The sequence below is a fragment of the Tetranychus urticae genome, chromosome 3, assembly GCF_039701765.1.
Source record: "Tetranychus urticae isolate SD_2017Ah chromosome 3, NJAU_TeUrti_SD_1.0, whole genome shotgun sequence".
In the NCBI taxonomy this organism is placed as follows: Eukaryota; Metazoa; Arthropoda; class Arachnida; order Trombidiformes; family Tetranychidae; genus Tetranychus; species Tetranychus urticae.
Window position 1 is genome coordinate 22,763,945 of NC_142960.1, and position 26,440 is coordinate 22,790,384.

At 31.1% G+C, this 26,440-nt stretch overlaps 1 protein-coding gene across 5 annotated transcripts in view; it reads right to left on the bottom strand.

Annotated features, from left to right (window-relative positions):
• The window catches only part of LOC107365195 (putative G protein-coupled receptor No9), a 69,661-nt gene that overhangs the window by 41,842 nt on the left and 1,379 nt on the right, over positions 1 to 26,440 (bottom strand). For 4 of the 5 annotated variants that reach the window (XM_089269762.1, XM_089269765.1, XM_025161470.2 and 1 more), the window contains one exon: positions 3,463 to 3,606. The exons of the other annotated variant lie outside the window; for it this stretch is intronic. The gene's annotated coding sequence lies outside the window, so the exon portion shown is untranslated. The remainder of the gene's footprint in view (positions 1 to 3,462; positions 3,607 to 26,440) is intronic. 5 annotated transcript variants of the gene reach the window in all.

The window sequence follows — 26,440 nt, forward strand, 5'->3', positions numbered from 1 at the left end:
AAAATTATATTCATACACATTTACATGTTGATAAGCAATTCAACTTTATGGCTCTTCAGTTTTCAGTTACATTTGGTTTTGGGTTAGGGTTCAACGACGTGCTTATAATTTGTTCATCCTTACTTTCACTAAAATTCAAATCGACTTCAAGATCCAGTAATAGTTCATTTCGGGCACAAATTTTAGCATCACATTCGAAGATTATGCCATTCAGATCACATAAAGAGGAAACGTTTCGTTACTGTTACTGTCACTTTTGATGGCTACAGTTTTACGGGTAAACATACGGACATTGAAGTTAGATCCAAGCTATGAAGAGGGTTCACACACAGTACATAATATCACTAGTCTGGGAAGTCACTAGACGAGGAAAAAAGTAAAGTTCAGTTGTTTTTAAACTGCCTACATTTGGAGATGAAAATTAATCAAAATATCGATTACGATTTAGATTTCGATTTGATTTTGTTTGAATATTCATGTTAAACATTGTATTAAATTTACGAATGAAAATAGTTTTTGATATGAAAATTTCTTTTATAAATATGCATGTTCGTCTAAACTTATGGTAATGTTGAAATTTTGTTAACACTTTTAGCTGAAAGTTTTTCTTTTCTCAACATTTTTCTTGATTCAATTCTTGTATTCTGTCATGTTTTACCATCTCAAACTCATGGTGAACCATAAAAATTTATTTCCACTGATAACATTTTCCTTTTCATTTCAACTTCAACTCAAAACTGGGAGTGTAAAAATATCTAACCCAAAAGTGTTAAAAAACAGAATAACACGGAATACAAGAAAAATTAGAATGTGATTGACATGGGCTAAGTTATTATCGTATCATCATGAGACTGCCAATCAAATGAGATTTTTATTTTCTCTCTATTCTTTCATCCATTGCTTGTTCACTTTTATTCAGGTTCATCTCATCTTTCATGGAACAACACTTTTTGTTCTCAAAAATCACTCCAAGTTGTACTTTTTGTTTCTTTTGTTTTCAAACAACAACCTGAAAACCTTTTCTCTCTTCATGATAACCTCACCAACAAAACAAAAAGCAAGACAAAGATCAACATTTAATGTCAGTCCTTCAACAGTCAACTTTGATCACAGTTTAACACATGATATGATAATGATAATTGCGATTAAATACAAGTTTCTAAACCTTAAAATGTAATGAATCGAAGCAACAAAAGAAGAAAAATTTGACAATTTTAATGATTGATTCAAAGTGTAAGAATTTTCCTTTACTCTCATTGATTCAGTTGTCAGATAAAACCAAGCTGAATTGGCTTTATAATGCAATTATTTATCATTCCCTGATCGTTTCAGATTTGTAATTCCGTTTCTTTTATTCTCTTTGTTGCTTCAAACAGCCAAATCTTATTGGAAAAAGCTGAAAGCTCATTGTTCATCTCAAGAGAAACAAGAATCAAAGAAGAAGATGAAAACAGTCAAAGATTTCCTTCTTCCGGATCCTAATATGGACACCTTAACAGGTTCACAGACAAATGCTCAAAGATGATAATAAACTTTGATAATTTTGTCGTAATCTATTTACGCATTTCAACCTTGTTAACATTCAATAAGTTCACAGGTGAACTAAACTCTTGTTTTCCCAAAAATGAGATTAACTTGAAATCTCAATCTTTTCATTTTTCATTTTGGTTTTTGTATTGCAATTAAACATTTGTTGCCTTTTGCTGCTTCATCATTTTGCTGCTTTGAAGGAATGACAAAAAGAGTTTGTTTTTTGCTCTTTTCAAGAGCAACTCTTGTAAAGTTTCAATGGTTTTAAGCTTTCATTTGAAATTTTTATGAAGTAAATCATCAGCATCATGATACTCTAAACTTGCAAATTCAGTGTTTTCATAATCCTTTAATCAAATCCTTTTCTCAGCAGGATATATTAATACATTAAAAGTGCAGAGAGTTGAAAGTTTAATGCTTTAATGCAAAAACAACATTCCCAAACTTTCAGTCTCGAACTTAATCTCAATGCTACATTCAAGAGTCAGTCTTTTCCTAACAATTTAATGGTTTATTTTTAATCGACAATTAGCATTGCAACAAAATATCAGATTAGGTAAACTGTAATTGAAACGATCGATATTGTAATGAGTAGAAAGCGCATGAAAATTCCAAACTCAATGATAAACGAAGAAATCATTTCTCTAATAAACTCAAAATTTTGTCTCAATTTTATACTCAACACTCGAAGAAAAGCAAAAATTGCGGAGAAATGAGAAAAAATTTCATTTTCGAGTGAAATAGCCTCCGTAAAGAATTTTGCAAAATTTTTGGATCGAAAATCGATTTTCTAATTTTCCAAAATTCTTTGCAAAAATAGATCAAAAAAGACCTCAAAATATCGTTTTCTCGAGTTTCATTCTGAGATTTCTTTTCATTACTTGAAGTTGAAAATCGGCGAAAAAATTACTTTTGAAAAAATCGATCGCGTAAAATGAATGCTCATAAAATGTACAAAACCACAAACTGAGCAAAGACATTGAACGGTAAAATACCTGAGAATATTTCATTCTGAATTATTCAATCGGGAAATTGTTCATCGATTGATAAGCAACAATTAAGTTGCATCAATTTTTATGGTCATTCGGATGATTTCATGTTACTGATTTTACTTTATAATCGCTTCTCTCGAAGTTATAAAATTGAAAAATATGACAACGTGATTGACTTTAGTTTTTGACCTTTTGCATGACGAAGTTGGTTGTAAAATTGTTTTGACTCTGAGTGACTTTATAATGAGCAAATCGAATCCAATGTTGAACTTCTTTGTACTTCGTTGTAATGCCTAGTCTTGAAAAGCCACTAATGTCATTCGTGAGGTTTGTTTATTCAACAGTAAATGGTCATTAATGAAATTTTTACTTGAGTATTTAAGTCACGTTAATATCTCATTTATCATGACCTTCATTGGTTTTGATTGATTTTCTGTTTCATTCTTGTTCATCATGTTTTTACTCTTTTCTTCTTTAACCGTTCATCATGAAATAATGAACAAGAAGAAGGGAAGAAAGACAATGGAGCAAAAACTGTGTGAATTGAAAGGCAAAAGTCAAGGAATGAAGGTGAAGCTTTACAGAATAAAGAATAACAGAGAAAAAGAAAAAAAGAGTTTCACAGCCATGATCAACATGATAATTAGCGGGTTCAACTAATTAATGAAATGATTAGTTCTGTCATCAACAATGTTTGCAAATGAAATCAAAAGATATTCAAAGTCAATGGTTAAGTAGAGAGCAAATTTGCATGAAAAGAAACAGAAGAGAACCACAAAATGAAGATAAAAAAGTAAAGTTTTGCACAAAATGAACGGAAAAAAGGCTCATCAAGCTGATGATGATGTTCAAAGTTTTCCTGAAGAATTGGAAAAATCACAGAAAAACAAATTTTTTGTTCTTCCTTTAAAAAAATAGTTTAATTTTCAAATGAACAAACCTTTTGTCTCCTTTAATTCCAATGATAATCCTTTTCGTCAGATGCACCTCCTGTTGTTGATGATGCCCATGATGTTTAACCACTAATTACACCACAACTGGAACAGGCAAAAGATTCCTTTGTTTTTGCATAATTTGGGAAACTCTGTGATTCCAAGTAAATAATGAAAAGAAATACAAATATTTAAATTATTCGCAATTGAAAGGCAATCCCAAGCAACTTATTATCATGCAAAATACACTTTAATACTCTTTTCTTCTGATAGTCATCATCATTTGAAGAAGTTTCAAGAAAAGCTTTTACATTGAAATGAACATTTGGTAGAAACTGTTCTTAGGTTTTCACAAAATTTTAACTGAAAGAATCTTCAAATTCTTGAAATTTCAATAATCAATATTTCTTTAAAATTTCACCTTTTCTCAATTAACTGGGAATGAATTATCTTCAGCTAAACATTTATTCTCATGATGATTTATTCGCCAAATTTTTCGTCTAAACTCAGGTTAACCTTTCTAAATGTTAACATTTTTTCAATTACAACTCCAACGCATTTTTGATAACGAGACTTGATAACATTTTATATATTCATGAGAATGTCATTTACGCTTTGCTTCACTTTTCATACGATAAAAGTCGAGTTTCATTCAGAACTTGCTTGAACTCTCAACTTTTCTCAATTTTATTCAGTAAATTTTTCGCCAAAATTTACCTTTTAAACGTTGAATAAATTATCGTTTCTACAATAAAACGGTGAATCAATCAAAGTGTCATGAGAAGAAAATTTTTCTCCAAAATTTTCAACATCAATTAGCTTTGTATTTCAACGGCAAAAATTGACTCAAAGTTGGACAGAATTTTGGAAGAGAAAAAAAGTTCTGTTATCAGCAATAACTGTCATGTTTCTGACCGCAGCAAGTGAAGCCTCTCGAATCATCAATCAAACATTGAGCATTCAATTCATTGTCAGAATGAGTTACAAGAACATCTTTTTATCTCGTCATGAGAGCTCTTGATATGCATTTTGATTTCCAATGCATGATAATGTGAAAATAACTGCTCAGGGTGTGAACTTTTCATCTCTTCTAAACCAATGACCTAAAATTGATAAATAATAAGTTCAATGAGTTGCAACTTTCAATTCGACTTTTCATTCTTATCACTTGAATCTCATAAAAATACTTTCATTTACTCTTCTCCAAACAGAATCAAAAATTGACCCAAAGAAAAGATTCGCAACGAAATCGATAAAATTGTTAAAAAGAGTTTCGATTCAATATCCTGAGAAAATGAAAGTTGAAAAAGTTTTGAATTTTGACCATTGAATGCAACGAACAGAAATTTTCGATTTTCTACAAAATTGATTATAAAGTAATTACTAGTTATCATTGATAGCATTGGACTCACAGGGAGTGATGATAACGTTAATGATGGCAGAAACTGTGCATAATGGTTAATGATTGGAAAACCATAATTTGTGGTTTGTTAATATCTAAATGTTGTTTGCTTTCAGGATGATTATCATGCAAATGAAAATCAAAGGCAATTGTAATTGATGGAAGAGAGGAAAGGGGCGAAATCTGGTTAACCAGAGAAGAGGAAAGGTTAACAATTTTTCATGATAAATGATAATTTATTGTTAATTAACATTGTAACAATGGAGTAAAATGTAGAGACGAAATATATCAATTCGTTTCATTATTTAACACTGGATTCAATCTCATCTTCCAACATCATTATCATCATCTCTTCAGAATGTGTTGATGTCTTTCTATAATCATCGTCTTCTTCTGGTTATATTCCATGGAAAATTCATTCATCACGATATTTCACATCATTAACCTAACCAACAATCTTTTATCAACTTTTTGGCCTCAATTCCAATAGAATGTTTCAAAGGATAATGATGAGCATGATGGTGATTCCAATCATGAGTCTGGAGGAAACCAGGAAAAGACGAATCTCGAAATGGCCTTTTCTTCATCATCATCATTTACTATTTTTACACCTTTTAACTTTTCTTTTCTTTTCTCTCTTTTTTTCTTCCTCTTCCATTGTCCTAAAATTTTTGATTAATGATAAATTTTGTGTCGACAACAAATCAAATCACAAAATCAAATGAATGAATGAAGTAAAATCATGCAAACTTGCAACCCAAAAACATCACACAATAAAGTTAATGAACAAGTGAAAGTCCAACAACTTTTTTTTCTCTCAACATTTTCTTTTTAATCATTTTCTCATTTCAAACATTCGCGTTTCAATTTCATGCTCATGTCATAAGAGTAAATCATTTCTCAAAAATCATGTCATTCATTGGAAAATGTAATGTTCGATGGAAAGGATTTTCCTTTTTTTACTATTTTCACTCCCAGTTTTAAGTGCAATGTTGTTAGGATAACTGTGATGACTGATCAATTCCTGGTTATTTGATTATCTCTGGTTATCTTGAAACATGACATTTTGATCATGTTTGCGTTAGAAAGTAAATTCAATTTAGAGGCAACAGAAAAAAAGATAAATTTACTCCCAGAAAAACGATTAATCTGCAAATTTCAAGCCTTTCTCATTTCTTACGATTCAGTTACAGTCTAAATATTTGGATGAAACTGACACATTTAGTTACAACAAATTTCGTAATTTTCTTCGAAAAAAACTTTGAAAAATATTTTTCCAAATCATTTGATTCGTTAATTCACTCTTAAAGGAATCACTGATTTCACCATGAAATTTTCCCCTTTACTCATCTAAATTCTCAAAGATTTCTGAGATTTCAAGAATTTTTCTGCTTCTTTGAAGTTGAGGTCATAATAAACTCTTTGAATGAAAATTGAAATTTTTCCTAAAAAACCTTTCATTCGGTTAAAGCTCAAAAATTTTCATTAATCTCTTCGGAACTATCGAACGAGTTTCAGAACTATTCAATTCTCAAAAACTATGAACTGAGATTTTTCCAAAAAATTGTCTTTGTCTCTGTAATTCGAAGTCATAATAAACTTTTACTCTTTGGATTGAAATTGAGATTTTCAAGAAAATATTTCATTCGATTAAACTCAAAAATTTTCATTTTTTCAAAACTATCAAATCGGATGTTTATTAATTGATTTTCAGAATTATTCGGATCAAAGAATAGTTCAGAAGTTCAGAAGTTAGAATGTTTCATGAAGAAATGAAAATCTACAGGAAAAGTCGAAAAACTGAGAAGGCAAAAAAAAAGATTCGAATGATAATTAGATTGAAAGGAATAAAGAATATCTTTGAATCTAATCTGATTAAATCATATGTTGAATGAAAAGTCTAATCAAAGAGTTAATCTTGTTTCATGTTTTGTGTTATGTCCCACTCTTGAAATTTTATATTTCTTCCATCAACCCATCACCGATCACCGATCAATCGCACATCAGCCTATCACCCCATCAGTCTTCCATCCATCACTACCTAATTAATTAATTCATATAATTGTAATACTTAATTCAAATCTTCTTCTTAGATTCACAATTTTCCGTTGAGATAATTACTTATCTTTGCGACTTTCACATTCTTTGCTTAATCCAATAAGCTACTTTATTGCACCAATCTCTTCTCCTTAACTTGCCCTCAGGCTATGACCACTTGACTTCATTTCCGTCCGTTGTATTCCTTTACACATTTGTACACCATATGTCACTTCCTAATTTTCCCTATTTAAACCCGAACTGACCAAACATAAGTCAGAGTCCACTGTCACTTTCAGAGCTCACTTTCAGAGTTTCACTAATCTTCAACCCGTAAACATTAGTTTTTGATTTCAATTAAACTTTACTTTTTGCTTTACACTAAGTTTACACTTGTGTTGTGTTTCCAACCTTTCATTTCTTTTGATTATTTTATTTTCTTGATTTTGGGACACAACATTCTGGCGCAGTCGACAGGATGTCTGTTAAAATAAAATTTAATTTTGTGCGTACTGATGAAGGAGTTGTTTTACAAAGGTATCAACTACCGAATTCATCAGAGTGGACTCTCCTTGATGAGGAACATCAAGCACTGAACAATCATCAAGTTATTTTAGATAAAAGTGCAGTAGCTACAGCCATCGAAAATCTTGTTAGAACAAGAACCATTTGTGTTACCTTGACTAATGAGCAAGCAGTGCCTTACGTGGACAATGTGTTTGGTGATACCAGCGAGGTTGACGAATCTCCAAGTGTTTCTAATTCAACGCCAACAATGGAATCATCTTTAATGGTTACTGTGACGGAAATGCTCCGTGCTCAACAAGAAGCTTTTAATGCTACAATTAATTGTTTAAAAGAATCTTTCATGCCGCTTACTAAAAGAGTGCAAAAATTGGACATTCCACTTTTTGATGGAAAAACTGAAGATGCCAAGACGTGGATGATCACCTACGAGAAGTTATGTGCTCACAATGGTTGGTCAACAGACGCATCAAAAATTAATGGTTTAAAGGCGAACTTAGATGGAAACGCATCGAAATGGTACAACTCAATGGTAAGAGATGGTGTTCCAGAAGATTGGTTAGTTTGGAAAGAATCCTTTCTGTGCTCATTTGGACAAAATCGAATTGCCACAGCTTTAGCAGCAGATAGATGGGAATACCGTGGAGGATCTCTCATGGACTACTACTATGAAAAGCAAAGATTGATACAAGTCGCGCACCCTAATCTAGACGAAGACACTTTTGTTACCCGTGTTATGATGGGACTTCCAGAGGAACTTCAAAATCAACTATTGGCCAAAGACATTGCAGATAGACAGCAGCTTAGGTCATCTTTGGAAAAACTGAAGCCCTTGAAAGTCAACAAACCATTTCATTTAAAAGGTAAGAATGAAAAGTCTTTTTCTGATCATAAGGTTAGCAAGCAACGCGATGGTCGATCGAACCACAATCTTTATGTTTCTGATAACCCAGAGTCTTTATCGATCCAATCTCCCCATCACCCATCATCCATCAATCAATCACCATCAACCATCAGTCCATCATCGACAACCCATCAGCCAATACCATCATTACATTTAAGTAGTCCTTCAGTTAGTGTTAGCTTGCCTTTAATGAAGCAACCCATCGACCCTAAGTGTGAAGCCATTATCAGTGGTACAATTAACTCATGTTTGCTGGATACAGGTTCTGACTTTAATTTTATTAGATCTGACAAAAGTCATTTCATAAATTCCCCAATTTTTGATTGTAACTTTTCTGTTCGAGGTTTTGGTGGGAATACCTCAAATGTTTCAAAAGAAACAAAAATTAACATTTCTGTCTATGGTAAAAGTGCTGAATTATCATTTGGAGTAGTAGATAAGTCTTATATGCCTTATGATGTACTAATAGGAAAACATGGCTTAGGACCATTAGGTTTAGGCTTGCAAATGTTGAATTGTAATTTAGTAAATAGACAATGCAACGAAGTAGAGAAGATATCATCCAAGGATGATGTTATTCAAAAATTTCCTGAAATAGTTAGTCATCAGCTTCCTGACACTGACACTCCTTACGTTCATTTCAAACTTAAAGAAAACCATGCGATTGTTAAGCGCAAATATTATCCTTTAAATAAAAATAGATACCAATGGGCTCAAGAAAAATATCTGAGTTATTGAAGAAAGGTATCATCTCTAATTCTAACTCGATTTATTCATCTCCAATCACTCTCGCAACAAAAGAGAATGGTGATCTTAGGCTATGCATAGACTATAGAGATATTAATAAACAAACAGAATTAGATCCATTTCCATTTCCTTTAATTGATTTTGTAATTAACAATTTTGGTGGTTGCAAATACTTTACCAAAATTGATTTGAAAGAAGGCTTCTGGCAACTCAAACTTTCACCTGAAACAAGAAAATTTAGTGCTTTTGTCACTCCATTTGGCCAATACGAATGGAATAGATTACCATTCGGTTGGAAGAATAGTCCTGCTATATTCCAACGCCGAATGACAGAAATTTTAGGTGATTTACTTTCAGAGAACTCTAGCGATAATAATATGCCATTAAGAAAAGTATGTGTTTATGTCGATGACATTTGCGTAGGATCTAATGATCCTGATGAATGTGCGAAACTTACATACGAAGTACTCAGCAGAATTTCAGATGCTAAGATGATAATAAATCTAGAGAAATCTGACTTCTGTCAAAGAGAAGTTAAGTTCTTAGGAAAAGTATTAAATGGTGAAACTAAAACAACAAAGCAAGAGAGTGTTGAGAAAGTAAGAAATATGGCTAGACCGAAAGACCTTCATACATTAAGAAAATTTACTGGATTAACTGGTCACTTTAGACCCTTCATTAAAAATTATGCACAAATTGTTAGACCCTTGGACAGGCTTAAACAAAAAGATGTTCCATTTGAGTGGTCAACTGAATGTGAAGATGCATTTACTTTACTTAAGGAAATTATCACTGATAATCCAATCCTTTGCTTGCCAAATCCTCTTTTACCTTATGAACTTTGTACAGATGCTAGTTATTTTGGAACTGGTTCCATTCTGTACCAACGAGATAAATCTCAACCGAAAAACAAACAATTAAAACCAATTGGTTACCAATCCTACACATTTACCAAACATGAAGTTAATTACAGTACCACTGATAAAGAGGCACTTGCTGTAATTAAGGCAATAAAATATTTCAGGTCTTATCTTGAAGGACAAAAGTTCATTGTTAACACAGACCATATTGCACTTAAATATTTGATGAGTATTGATGAGCCTAAAGGTAGATTGGCAAGATGGCAAATATTCTTGCAAACCTACGATATTGAAATTAACCATCGACCAGGAAGACTCCTAACCGATGCTGATGCTTTATCTAGGTTATGTTTAGATGTACCTGTTGATGGTATGATTGTTGGTAATACTTTAGACCCAACAATCAACCATCAATCCAATCCATCCATCAGCGATCATCCATCGATCCATCAGCAAACACAAATTAACCATAAACCTAAATTCATAAATAAAAGTGAATCATTGAGAGTTTTCCAAGCTTATCATGATGATCCAGAATCAGGAGGTCATGATGGTTTCTGGCGAACTTATATTAAAATAAGAGCTAGATTCCGTTGGAAAGGCATGAAAAAAGACACTTTAGATTATGTTAAATCTTGTCATGTATGCCAAACACTCAAACCTAAACGTTACCTTGATATTCCTATTAACTCTACCCTTTCTAAAATCCCTTTCCATACTTTACATATCGACTTTGGCGAGCTTGCTAAACGAAGTGAAAAGATCAAGACTACTCGTTCTTTCCTTTTAGTGATTGACGAAGCTACTCGTTTGCTTAATGGTAAAGCCATGAGAGAGAAAAGTGCTTCAGTCATCAAATTTCTTGCATCACTACGTTTCATTGATCAAGTTAAAGTCATCGTCTCCGATAATGGAACCGCTTTTACATCCAAAGAAATAACTTCTTGGGCTAAAGAAAAAGGTATCACTTTGCGATACTCTTCACCATACCATCCATCATCAAACGGTTTAATAGAGCGAAGAATGGCTGATATTAAACAATACATTAAGATTTACACTGGCAAAGGTGGCAACTGGAAACAAATTCTTGACTCAGCAATATCCCATGCAAATAGATCCTACAATGTTACTGTTGGATGCAGTCCCTTGTTCAAAGCCTATGGCAAACCAGTAACTCTACCAGCAGATAAATTATTCGATGTAACTCCAGCTCCTTCTACTCCTCGCACTGATGATGAAATTGAAAAGTTCCGAAAGAACAACATTAAAAAGAAAAAGATGAAAAGCCTCAAACTTCAAATCAATGACTTGATAATGGTAAGATCTGGCTACAAAGATAACAAGCGAAAAATTGATGGACCTTACAAAGTGATGAAAATATCATATCAACTTGGCATTCCAAAGACCATCGAATACGAAACAGATAATGGTGTTAAAGTTGCTCACGTCTCCAATGTTTATAAATATCATGAACGGAGTCATGAAAATAAAGTCAGGGAGGATGTTATGTCCCACTCTTGAAATTTTATATTTCTTCCATCAACCCATCACCGATCACCGATCAATCGCACATCAGCCTATCACCCCATCAGTCTTCCATCCATCACTACCTAATTAATTAATTCATATAATTGTAATACTTAATTCAAATCTTCTTCTTAGATTCACAATTTTCCGTTGAGATAATTACTTATCTTTGCGACTTTCACATTCTTTGCTTAATCCAATAAGCTACTTTATTGCACCAATCTCTTCTCCTTAACTTGCCCTCAGGCTATGACCACTTGACTTCATTTCCGTCCGTTGTATTCCTTTACACATTTGTACACCATATGTCACTTCCTAATTTTCCCTATTTAAACCCGAACTGACCAAACATAAGTCAGAGTCCACTGTCACTTTCAGAGCTCACTTTCAGAGTTTCACTAATCTTCAACCCGTAAACATTAGTTTTTGATTTCAATTAAACTTTACTTTTTGCTTTACACTAAGTTTACACTTGTGTTGTGTTTCCAACCTTTCATTTCTTTTGATTATTTTATTTTCTTGATTTTGGGACACAACATTTTGAAACATTAACTCGTTCATCATCATGAAAAAAGTCATTTTTTCTATCATTTCATTTTGCAACTTTGATTCAATGTTAAACTTTTCAAAAGTAATTTAATTTCTCATCTTTTTGCTTCTCACAAATGCCACAAAATTGCAAACAGTTTTTCATTTCAATATCAATCATGTCTAATCTTTGAGTAATCATGGATGATGAATTTCTAATTTTATTCACAATCTCAACTTAAATGATCATCTAATCAAAGAGCAAACAAAAAGGTTCATTAGTAAATTTACATTCATTTGTTTGCGTGTTCAACCCAATTTAACCCATCATCAAACTCATGTTTTATTGTCTGGAAGTTCATTTGGTAGCTTTTCTCATTTCTCACCATTGTCATCATTTCCATCGGCGTCATTATCATTATCATCTTTTCATCATAATTCTCATCAAAGTAAAGAAATGAAAAGTAAACTGAAAAAAAAGAAGTTGAATAATAATATTAGATAATCGATATCATGATCGGTACAAGAATACATCGGATATAAGCTGAAAATGAAACCAAGACAAAAATAGTAAAGAAGAAGAAAGAAAAGAAAAAAATAGAAACAGAATTACATGAGAAAAGTTTCATTCCAAGTATCGTGATCATTTTAAATATTCAAATGAAAAGATGAAGATAATTATTGTATTTGGATTCTCATGAAAATTCAAACTCATTTTCATCATCAACTTTGATATTTAAAAGTGAATTACTTTTTTCCCTGTCGACATGAATTTTATTAACAATCACTTGTTTGATTGATAATAGTCGAGTTTACAATCGACTGAGTTTGAAAAATTGTCCAATTTGATGGATAATCGACTAAATTCATGATCATGAATATTCCTGGAAATAAATACAGAAAAAATGTTAATCTAAAGTTAATGTGATTAAAAGGAGAAAATGATTTGCATTGAAAAAGTTGAAACGAAATTAGGTTTAAATGCCAATTTCGTCGATTATTCAGTTAATAAATTATCTCTTGAATTTATCAGAGAAAATATTGAATGGAATATTGGTTCAATTGTTATTAGTGTTAATCAAAGACATGGAAAGAGCATTAACTTTGTCTTTGCAACTGTTGTGACTGAAGATGATGAACGAATGAAAGTTTAAAAGAGATTGATCATGAACAGAATTTCAATGGTTTCCTCATTCTGTAGATGAGCATGAGAAGATATAACTTGCAAGTTCAAGTTTAAACATCTTTTCAACAATTGAGACTAAACTTTTCCTATTATCTTTCTATAGATACTCTAATACAATCAAAATGATGAGGATGAGGATCATCATCATCAACTTGAAATACATAGATAAAAATGGGAAAAGGCAAAGAAAATGTGATTTTACCTTTAAGGAAGGGAAAAAAAAGGAAAACTTTGAGGTAAATTTTTTTCTCTTTTCTTTTTCTTCTTCTTTTCTTGTTCTTCTTTTTTTGGTCTATTTCTTGTCATTCCTTGGAAAAGGAGGAAGAAAAAAAGTTGAAGCTCATGATGTGAATTTGGAATTATCAACCTTTAAGAACCTTAAATAATACTGAAAAAGGATGAAACAAGCATTTGACGTTGAAACTGCACATTTACAAATGAAAATATTCACAGGTCAACGAGTTGATTTTGTGTTTTTTTACCTCCAATTTTCACCTTTGATCTACCATGACAGCTCAAGTTAAAACATGAACATTACATTAACAATTTAAAGCGACAACTGATCAACATGAAAATGGAACAAGACTATTAAATGAAAGTAATACAAGAATACATGGGATCCATTGAAATCTCATTTTTTTGGGCCCAATTTTCCCTGCTCTAGAGTCAAATATTGAAATGTTTTTTCTCTCGAAACATACTTTAGAATGGAAGAGAAATTATTCCTGAAAAAGCTCAATGACCAAGAATTTCAGGAATTGAGGAAAGTTATAAAAACTAACTTGAATTTTTGACTAAATCTCAAAGCTATCTTTTCCAGAAAAGTTATGTTCAATAAAATGAACTTTGCATTTTTATAAGAAATCTCATGAAAAATCAATGCAACATCAGTCATGAAAGTCAGTTTTTATTCATGACTCAAAGAAAATGCAAAAATGTCCAAAAATCTATTTTCAATATTATTCAAGTAAAAGTCATTCATCAGCCAATAATACAATTATGTCATTACACGACAACTTGACTACATTGTTGTGGTAAAGTCATAAAACGTGTTCGGATATTTGAGTTACAATTAAAGCTAAATCATTAATCAAATTGCATCTTCCATCAAAAATGTTATTCAAATGATTCTTCATTTCAACTGATAATTCCAATGAAGAAACTTGAATCGCCAACAACTGCAGAAATGATTAAACACAAGATATTCAGGTAATCACCAAATGCATTGCTTTTGAAGCAAAAAAAGTTGGAAAAAGATTAAGAATATAAATGAACATTTTCTTGATACATTTCAATCTTTATTCATGATGCACCTTTATGGTAATCAAGCGACAGTTTAAATTGATTTTGATATTAGTTCAACTACTGAGTTGCGATAACTTGAAGATAATTAGATAATATTCACCGAAGATTAAGATGTTTGGGTTAATCTGAAAATCTGGAGAATCTGATGTTTCCAAGTTGAAGAATTATTTTGACGGTTAAATGAAATGTTTAACCTAAAAGATGAGGAAGTGAGGGAAACATTACATTTGATCCACAAAATGCTAGTGAAAAGCATTTACTTAATTATTGATATTGATAACATTTTTATTCAACTGTTTTCTTTCATGATTCAACATTCTCTTCCTCCCACCAAACGTATAATAAATCATCATGTAACCCAGCAAAAGAAGCAACTTGAAACATCTTGTTTCACTTCCGATGATACAAGATGAGAAGAAGGCCAAAATGATATAAAAATATGATTGAGATGAAGTTAACAAAATTGCTGTATTCAATGAAAACACTGTTAACAATAATTCCTCAACTCATCTTTATCCTTGTTGCTTCCCTTGATGATGGTCATCATTACCACATCAATGACCTAAAAATCTGTCTTTTTTTAAGTTGCAAAAATAATACAACAAACATCATTTATCCACTTGATTTTGTTGAACCATTACACTTTACCATGAAGCTTGCAAGTTCAATAAACTATCAATTGCAAACAAGACTAAAGAAAAACATCATTTTCTTTTTTGTTCACTTTCATCATTCGTACCATTAACTGTCCACCACACCTTATCTAATCACACTGGACACCTTTTCTTAGCACCTTACATGCAAGATCAAGATAAATGACTAGAGAAAATGTTAACTCTTTAATGTCAATCAATATATTGTTTCTTTATGGTTCTTCCTTTTTCTTCTTGAAGCCTTTCCTTTCATTCTCAATCAACTTTAATGCACTTCAATTTTGGTCCAATTTCAAATCATTAAATGTTTTCACCTCATGTCTGGATACTTTCGCATCTAAATGATCATTCCAAATGGTTGTGTTGATTGTTGTTAAATGAAATTATCTTTGGGTGAAAGATTGAATGAGCTTTGTGGTAAACCTTGCAATAAGGCGAGACTGTCAATTAACCAACCAGATGAATGCGCTCAAGTCAAACAGACTCAAGGGAATCGTCTATTTTTTTCAACTCAACTCTAACCAGATTTACCATCAAATTGCGTCTCAGATAATTTCATCATTATTCCAGCTTCAAGTGACCCACATTCAGAGAATTGTTATCTTCTCAAATCGACTTATGGTAACTTTTTTCTCCTATTGATTCTCTTGTCCGATAACAAAACACAACAAATCATCAACCTACAGGGAAGAGCAAACTTGCAATTTCTGCACGCAAAGCCAACACAAATGGCGATCTGATATTGTCATAAATATTACATAAATAATCAAGAATTGTTCATTTTTCTTCTCAAAACCAACCTCTTCTAATCAGAAGTTATTGCTTCAAAAGACTTTATTCCTATGAAAATTCTGGTTAACCTCAACAAAAGATGTTGACCTGATGTCCTTTGCATATTTATGTATTTTTCAGTCTTCGGCAGCAATGAAATTTGATGTCGATTCATTACCATGAAATAGTTGAACGTTGTGGCCTAAATCTAACCTGATAATCCAACAATTCACAAAAAGATCTTTTAGATCGCAGAAAAAGACTTTTATTACTCGACGATGAACTGCTCGAAAGAATTTGAGATTTTTTTGAAAGGTAAAAGATTGTTTTCCATTTTGTAAAGAACGCAATTGGAAACTCTTTTCAGGTGGAAAAATTAAAAGGTAAACTTTTCATTGTGATTGAATAAGTTCTGTGGGTTCTGAATCTTGTTTATCTTTCAAAATCATTCATAACGGTTAATGAAATTATGTGGGTTGAGATAAGGTTGCAATGGAAACGTGTTTAGACAAAATAATAAGTAATTTTGATCCCTCATCTTGTTCAATAAACCATTTATCAATAGACTAATTGTCCAACTCGAAGTTTCAATTGAATCATTCTGTATCTTTTTCCATCTTCATCTTGATGTGAAACTCATTGGATCAAAACAGACTGATTAGTAAGATGATGATTCAAGACATTAATTGGTTTAGCCTTTATTGCAGTTTCAAATTAATGAAAGTTCATTTCACTTTAACATGAATCGATTAAGTATAAGTATCAATTTGGCCGAGACTTTTAATCAAAGTTTAAGCTCAATCACTTTGTTTGTATTGATGGTAAACTAATGAGAGTAAAGGTAATGCAAATAAAGACACATTAAATGACTGAAATTGATTCCATTCTAATAAACATTTCCTTTGCCAGATTGGAACATTTTACTTGAACTTCGAACATTCGATTCTTTTCATAACCTGAATCAATTGATTAACATTGGTAAAATGATCTCAAATGAGCGCAATAACTCAACCCAACAAACCTTCAATATCTTCAATTTTCCTCTCAAACTATCGCTATCATGATTATCCTGAACATTGGAAAATGTAAAGTTCTAAATGCGATTACAAATCTTGCCATTAATTGGATTCAATTTTTTTCACTGTTAACCAAAGCTTCAACCGTTCACTATTTATCAAGTTGAATGTTGTTCAGTTGAACATCCATTTGTCGACATCTTCATCTTTACCTTTTTATTCAAACACTTTTAATCCTTTCAATTTTCTTCCTCTAATAGATTTCTTAATACAATTCAAGAACTTTATCTTATTCCATTATTTACTGATGAACAGGAGAAAGAGAGAGAAAAAAAAGAGAAACGAATCAACATAAGTTGAACTTCTTCTGATGGTTTATAATGATGATAATGATGATGAAAGGGAAAGACGAGTAAACAAGCAAAATCCCCATGACTAACATGGTGTTTACAGAAATGATTCTCGATCTCATTTCATGAAAATAATCACCTTACATGGGAATTGCTTATGACATCAAATCACGCGACAATTTATTGCCTCTCTTTTTCTGTGGCCAAAGATGAATACGATTCAGTGAGAACATGAGAATCATGAGAAATTAGAAATTGAGCTTTGAGTAGATAAAAAAAGAAGGTTCAATAAGATTGAAACTGAGGTTGAAGGATAAAGTATGTAACAAAATTTGTGATAAATCAGCAAGAAAAGAGTACAAAATGATGGGAAATGAGACGAAAAGAGCAAAGTTGAAATTGCCTTTTTCTCAATGTTGATCAACACACTGGGCAACATTTAAACTAAATTGGTTTTCCTTGAAAATGAAAAGGTGAATAGACAATAACAAGTCTCATTACCAAGTCCACCAATGGACCATCAATGGACTATCAATGGACCCATCAATAACAATTGTCCATTACAGGCCAATTGTCCAATAAACATTTTCTACATTTTTATTTCTTCTTCTTTCTTTGGTCCTTCTTCGCCATTTTCATCATTGACCATTTAGATTTTGATTGAACTTGATTAGAGTTGAATTTGTGTAACAAGTTACTCTCGCTCCTCTTCTTGATATTAATGATGATGATATCATTTAAATAATGGATGCTGGAATGTAATCAAAGGATACAGAAATTGTGTTCCCAGTGTTATGCTCTGATTGTTTTTCACTACATTTACTGAGCCACTTTTGTCAGTCAAATTTTCTTGTTTTCCGTTTTACTTTTCACCTTTTTCACCCGAAATGCTCAGGTAACTTGCATACTCATTTTACAGTTAATTTAACTGACAATCAAAGAGTTTGTAATCACATTTGATTTCAATGTTTAAACTCAATTAAACCACTACGTTGAAGGTAACCAGTATTTAATCAAATGGTTAAATTGTATAATCTGGTGCTATTTTCAAATTGGTTAACTTGATAGTTAACTAGCACTGTTAACTAAAAATACACAGTTTGGTCAAAGACAGTGATAAAGAGAGCGATAAGATGTGATAAAAAAATCAAAATTAAAATGTAAATGATAAGAAACTTAAAATGAAAATATGAAAACCCATTGAAAGCAATGGAAAATCAAGACAAAATTGTGCCTGGAAAAGTAAAAAAAAGTGTTGAGATTAGATTACATAGTGGTTTAAATCAGTTAAACCACAATATCTCGAAGCTATGAGATAAAACACTCGGGCTTCGCCCTCGTAGTTTATATCTCATAACTTCTCGATGCAGTGGTTTAACTATCACTTAACCTGTAATGTTTCAAACTTTTTTTTAATAAACACCTTAACTTTATTAGGGTTTGTAGCAAAATGTTGCAAAATGAATACTTTGCATGTTAAATGGACAGATTACTAGACTTACAATGTTATTAGACATTTCAAGTCAAGGGAAATGAATTTGATTACTTTTTTCACTCTCTTGTACCTTAACGTCAGGCTAAAAGGATAACATTCAAGCATTTAATTGTTTAATTCCTCGTCAACATTTCTCGAAATTGTTATCGATATCTTCTAATCTTTTGTTACAATGATAATGCAAAATAACCCAATGATGCTTAACAAGCCATTATTCACACTGTCAGGTTTAAACTTAAAATATTACTCTATCAGCAAAGGAACCTCATGACTGAAACCTATTTGCAATTTGAAACATTTTAAAGTCTGCAAAATGTCACATCTTGGTTTGTTTCATGAAATGTGTTTAACAAACACTGTGTTCGATCAAAATTATGAAAATATTAAAAATGACGTGTTTAGTGTTAAATAAAGATTGAAAACTCTATCGATTAAGAGATCAATTTTTCTAAAAACATTCAATTTATGTTGATTGCCACTGCTTAAGGAGCTCTTATTTTTGCATAGATTCCCTGTACTTGAGTGGACTTGGTTTCATAAGATTAGCATTAGATTGATCATCAAATAAACTTGGGTCAATTTTTTGGAATTACTTGAATGCTTTAGTGTCACAGGTTTAAACTTTGAAGCTGTGTTCTAGGAAGGATTCCGTCCCTAAACGGAACAACACTAGTGAGTATCGTCCAGGTCGTAACACGTTAGTTTACACCAGAAATAAGTTTCTTTACGTTAAACCTACGTTACAAACTCAAGTCTAACTGGGCCTCTCAGTGTCTTTTTATCAGTTTCAGCTCTTTAACTTTTACGAATACTCGAAGCCTCAGATTTAAATAAAAATCGAAGTGACCTGTTGTACAGAAGCAGAGAGTTCCATTTTCCGTCACAATGCATTTTTCAGCTGATCATCGAAAATTCCAAATGAGTTGATGAAAAAGTTTAGTTTCATAACTGAACAAAAGGAAATTCAAGTTTCAACTTTTAACTCGATGAGAAAAATTTTTGCTTGCATAAATGAACTCATTCCATGCTCCTACAAACCCACAACTCTTAACTCGAAAGAAAAGACTTTTCACTAACTTGATCGATCCAAGTAAAAATTGAAACCATTAATATTGAACTATTAGTATAATTTAACTAATAAAATGATTGTTTTTCAATTTAATCACTGTAATAATACAAAATGATGCACTGCATTTGAATGAGGCATTGGAGGCAGGAATCAACTTTCAATATCTAAGCCTAGAATGTCGCTTTTTATCTGCAGTTTCAAAATAATGAACTTGAATAGCTCATAAATGTTTATTTAAATGGTTACAAGGTAATACAAGGAAGAGAATGTTTGATAAGTTGAAAAGAGAATAAAGTTTGAAGCAGAAAAGGGAAAATTAAATGGATAAAAATACATAAAATGAATCGTGTTTTTTACATGTAACTTGTCTAAGGAAATATTGAATGGTAAAAAAAAATGATATCCATCAGTCAACATTATCAGTACAATATAATTTATGTTTCTAATGACGTTTTACTTTAGATTGTAATTGATTAGTTTGAATCGATAAGGACAAAAACAAGAACAATATATTAGTTTGTTGAACCGTAAAATGAGGTTCACTTTTAGCTTCATTTTTTCTCATCCTTTTTCCTTGCAACTTGCATTTCTGTTTTTTAGCTTCGATTCCCTTTTGCGATTTTATTTTCGTTTCCCTGTTTTCCCTCATAAACCAACATTATAATCAATTGTCAGCAATATTTTTTTAAACCCTCAATTGAATGGGAAAAAAAGCCAAAAGCGAAGCCAGAAAATTTGTCCAATAAATTCAGTAACCAATGATCATGAAAGGCAAACGTTAAGTGCAACTCGAAAGGAAAGTCAGTTTATCCAAATACAAGTCCATTTGATTAGACAATTGATTGCATTGATTAATTTGTCAATATTCAGATTGGATAATGAACATGCAATAATCAAACTCGAAATCGATTGTTACAATCAAACTAATCATTAGCAAACAAATGACATTTTTTGCTCAAACCTTGCAATCAAGACTATGACATCGAAATCGAACAAAATTCCAAGAGTTTTCGAAATTGAAAAACAATCGATAACGAACTCTGAAAGCATGCATAAACTGAATTAGTTTGAACACATTAAAACATTAAACTTCAAAGTTAAATGTCAATTAAAATGATTGAAAGCTCATTGTTAATGCTTCTTGTTCAATTGATTGAAAACTCATTGAAGCTTTTAAACGCCTTTGAGCTTTTCATAGCTTCAAAGATGTTTGAAAACAATTTAAACTTGAAATTTTTGAGTTTTGACAATTTCAATTGAATTGCTCATAAATCAAGATTATTCCAATAATTAAAGATATTTGTTGAATTTGAATTGCTCGTGACTTTGAAAAGGCGCAGTTTGAATGTAAATTGATGACTTCATTTGAAGCTAATCAACAATTTACCACCGAGTGTGTAAACAGCTAGAAGATAATCTTGGAATCATTTATTAAAATTACAGATAAATTGAGAGAATTGCTCAAAGGTGAGAAGAAATCTTTTTATTCTCAAACGAATTTCTGTTTTTTTTTCTGGTAAAAAATAGATTTTCTTCATCATCTTAATACACAAGCTAAATATTCAGATTTCCAGCCCTAAAGGTATTTGCTGAGAAGATGATGATGAAAACTCTTTTAGTTGCCGATAAGTGGTTATTCTGTATCCATTAAAGAAAAATATTTTTCCATACAATTTCATATTGAATAAGGAATAGAAAAAGTTGGTTCCAATGAAAAGGAAAACTTTTTTTTTCTTCTCTTCACTCCCAACCTCCATCGACTGGGAGTGAAAAATATATTAATATACTCTACTCACAATTGGATGAGAATCATTATCAGCATTTCTTTTAAATACAATTTCGCCTTTCGATACAAAAGTTGGAAATGAACAGAAAAGAAGGTTTCACCAAAAAAACTTTTTCTCCTGCTAATGATATAAAGTTTCAGACAAAATGGGTTAAAATATTCAACTTCTTTCAGGTAAGAAAAATGTTCACCAAAAAATGTTGAACAATTTAGTCGCAAAAATAATGTCATTTAACAATATCAAAAGCTAATTGTTGGTTTTGAGCAGGAAAAAGCATTCATTTTTGATATCATCATCAGCATTGTTTAAATTATTAATATTAATATCTTTTATCAAATAATGTTCAAGTGAGATTTTTTGGAATTTTTTTTCTTCTTCTTCTCTCAATTATGTTATTATGGTTTTGTGAATTTGTTGGCTTTACAATTGACTGATTATTAAGCTAGTTATTCATTTTAATGTTGTAATGATTATCATGATTATCATCTGTTGTTCATTAGAATGAAAGGAAAAGACAAAAAAAAGTTGAGAAAAAAAGCAAACTTGAGAATCAAAATTTTCTCATTTTTCACCATCAATTGTTTTCTTCCCACTTGACTTGTACTTTAACATGATAATCATCTTCTGCTTTCAATGGGTTCTGTGTTCATATTTTTTCATTAAACTTGTTCATCAGAAGAACAAGTTGAAATGGAAAAAGGACGGAACTTTTTCACTAAAAAAGAGAAGAAAAAAATTCTTTCAATCATCTTGAAAAGTTACCTTGTTCAATTGACTATTGAAGGTTTTATTGTTTACAGTTATTTGCTGACAAACAATTTAAAGTGAAAAAAGAGTTTCCTTTCAACGTTTCAATCTATCAACAGAATCAGTCAAATTGCGGTTCAATTTCTGGTGGTTTAGTTGGTCAAGACTGTCAATGTTGCAATTGTTCAAATTAATTCAATTGTTGAACCTTTTGTTGGTTCTTGTTTACATAAACTATTTGACAACATTTGAAATGAATGAGAAAAGTTTAACATCTATTTTACAATATTAACCATGTTTAGTGTTCAATTTGATGTAATCTGGAAAGGAAATTTCATCTTCAATGAGTGCTTTTCGCTGTGAAATATTTTCACTCGAACTCGTTCAACTCGTCTTGAAGGAAACTGAAAATGTTTGGTTCACTTGAACACTCGACCCAAACTGGTCAAGACTTGTTAATTACCTTTCGAAGCTTTTATTGAAAAATTATGCAAAATATTTTGCACACCTTTTTTTGTCAGCTTTCGTTGCTAATATCAAATGGTTATTACGTCAAAATTGTAATAAATCACATTCAAATATGACTTTAATATCTTCAAGACACGAAATGGTTTTAATTTTCAATTTGATTAACATTGGAAAAATTCATTTTTCATTATTTTCTTCTTTCTTTTATCAGACAAAAAAACTTCATTTCAATATTCATCTGAAAATTGTCAAAACAAAATTATACTTTTTGACACTTTAAAGGATATTAAGTCGTGTCCAGCTTCAGCTTGAAAACCATTTGATTCATTAACAGAAACCGGCAATTATCTCAAGTTCATCAGCACTCGGTATAATAGCTGTAAACATTTCATGAAATTTAATGTCTTTTAATATCATTTTTATGGTAAATTCATTTTTCCATTACAAGGAATTGAAAGGGAAATATTTCATATTCAAGATTGAATCTACTTATGAGTACATTCACTTGCATTTCCTATTTTTGTTTTTCCATGAAACAAATCAAAATCTGAGAGTCGATGAAAAGGAATTTCCTGATTGTTCAGAAATGAACAAACAAGTTGACATTTAATGTCTCAAGTAGTCTCTGTACTAATTGAATGTATAAATATAATAGCTTTGTCTTTTGCTTCAGGCAAAAGAATCATCAATAGAAGTTTGAAATCTATTGTTGTTGTTGTTTGAAATTTAGACCACAAATTGGATGAGCAAAGTCGAAATCAAATGCTGAAGAGGAAATAATGGCGATAATATGGTGATGATAATAAAATCAAGAAAAGTTATCATTAAAGTTGAGGAAAAAACATTGACAATATTTACAGAAATGAGTTTAAGTAATAAAAACTGTCGAGTTGGGAATAACTTCAATCCTTTTCTCATCGACTATTCAACTTGTTTTCATTTTTCAAATCAACAATCAATGGTCAATATTGAGACAATCAGAGCAAATTGATTAGAACTGAATGTTAAATTGAAACAAAACAATGTTTAGAGATGTTATTGACGACATCGATGACCATTAACTCGTAATCGTTTTAATTACAATTAAATGTTGATACCTTGAATTAAAATGATTAAATCGTAAATGTCTTTTTTCCTTTTCTTTTCACTTTTCTTGAACATTTCAGTAATGTATTGGTAATGGGTTTAAACACAATCATCTTATTCTGACTATCATGATCATCATGAAGATGGTTATTTTGAAAAGAGATTAATAATTGAATCAATTATTCTAATAGCGTACAAGGTTTACATTTTAAATAATATTGAAAATGAATAATCGTTAAAAGAGGTTAATCAGCAACGTAAAATGATCAACACTCGACAATCATTTTGACAATTGAATAATGAGAAATGATGATTTGAATGAAAATGAAATTATTGCAATGGTTTTTCACAACAACACACAAAATGGATTCATATTTTTTTCTCCTTCTTCGACTTTTATCATTAAACTGGAAAAGTAAACCAGAGAAGAAGAAAAGTTGATAGTATTTGAGAGTTGAATAGTATATTATGTTGAATGTTATTTATATGTTATTGTATGATGAATGTACAATTTAATATGAAAGTGTCAATGAAAAAGTCATTAATGTAAAGAAACCATTAAGGTTAAATGCGCTGATGCCAAATGAAAAATGAAAACAGTAAATCTAAATTCAAATCTAAAAGTTAAAGTTTACTTTGCTCATCATTACCTAATGATGAGAAAAGGGAAAAACTATATTTCACTTTTACTTTCGTGTTGAACCCAAACCTAGAGAGTGAGTAAAGATCAAGGTAAAAATTAAAAATCTGTCTTCTAATTGGATTTGATTGTTGTCATGAATCAGAGGCAAAACTACTCAAGTTTGGATTAAACCAGCTTTGAACCCGATTAAGTGCTTAAGCTTACTTGAAGCAAAACGAGAACCTCTAGGTTGACTCAATGTTCAAGTCAATTTAGGTTCAGCCTTTGAAAGAAAGGTTTGTTCACTATGTTGAACAATCCAAAGATCAACTTTGAGTCTCACAGTTTTGTAGTTGAACCCTGAGCTGAAACGTCTACAAACGGCTGCATCAATGCATCGTCAAGGTATAATAATTATAAAGCAATTGTCGATAATCGAAAAGTGTGCTATCTTGTGTATTTCTATTACTATCTGTGTAATTCCGGTGGAATACTTCAACCGATTCAGAGTTCAAGTATCGACAGAAAGAAAAGGTGGAAATTCGGGCGAAACAATGCTACAAGTGAAACATTTTCCCCAAACTAAATGATCTTTGATCATCGGCAGTTACTTTTGTTAGACGTGAGTTTTTTGTTGAAATAAAATTCGAGTTTTACTTTTGATTTAATTGTGTTGAGTTGAAAGTTGAATGGATTCATGACTTGATTGCGATTGAAATGAGATGCTCGATGGAATGCAATAAATTTCATTGATTTATTTATTGTTTATTTTTCGATTTCAATTTGTTGTTTCTTTGATTATTGATTGATGACAGTTTATCATTGTCAGTTGAAGTAAGATGATAATGATAATGATGAGGCAAGATGTTGATGAACATTTTGTAACTTGATAGTGAAATGTTTTCTAACATGTAATCAAAGACGCGAAAAAAAAGGTTTTGAAGGTTTGAAGTAACAAAATAAACAGGACAAGAAGCAAAAACAGGATAAAGTTGAAAGTGATGTTGTGATTGTCAGGGAGTGTAAATGATGCTGATGGTGATAGTAGTGATGATGAGGTGAAAAGGATAATGATGATAACGGTTAAATATGTTTCAACCATCAAATATATCAAACTATTTGGTAAGAAGAGAAGCAAAAAAATTGATCCAAAGATACTTCGATTGCAAGATAATCGATGAGATCGCTTAATTTCCAAGCCTAACCATTGGCTTTATCATCTTCTTCATCTTCATCATCGATCTTGTTCTTGTTCTTGCTTCTTATTAGTCTTGAAGAGTAAATAACAGAAAAGAGAAGAAAAAAATTCAACCCTTTTCTCTCATTAATGCAATCTTGATCATTTAATATCACTAATTAAATGCAACCAATCAATGCAAATCAATCAATAAATCAACATTTATCGAACTCAATTTTTTTCTTCTTCTCTTCACTTTTGTTCCATTATCATCATTAGCCTTATTGATTAAAAATTTTACATGATAATTCCTTTTCCATTGTTTATTGTTGGAACAAAGAGCGATATTAATGAACATGATTATCAAGTAAAGAATGGTTAAAGAAACTAAAAATAGCTCGATAAAGTTTCACTTTTTTTGCTGGATAAATTGTCATGAATACATCATGGTAATAACAATATTTAAGGAACAGTTTCCAATGATAGACGAGTAGAAAAATTGAATGACATTTATCATCATCATTAACATCATCATTATCATCATCATTATTGTCATCGTTATTTTTCCATGTTCATTATCATGTACTTTTTTTTGTCTACTTTTTGCTGCAAATAACTTATTGATATTGAACATTGAATTGTGGCGAGAACAAAATGTGAATCCAATTTGTTATTAACCGTAATATTTACACTCATTAACCTAATTGTTATTAGCAGGTTTAGC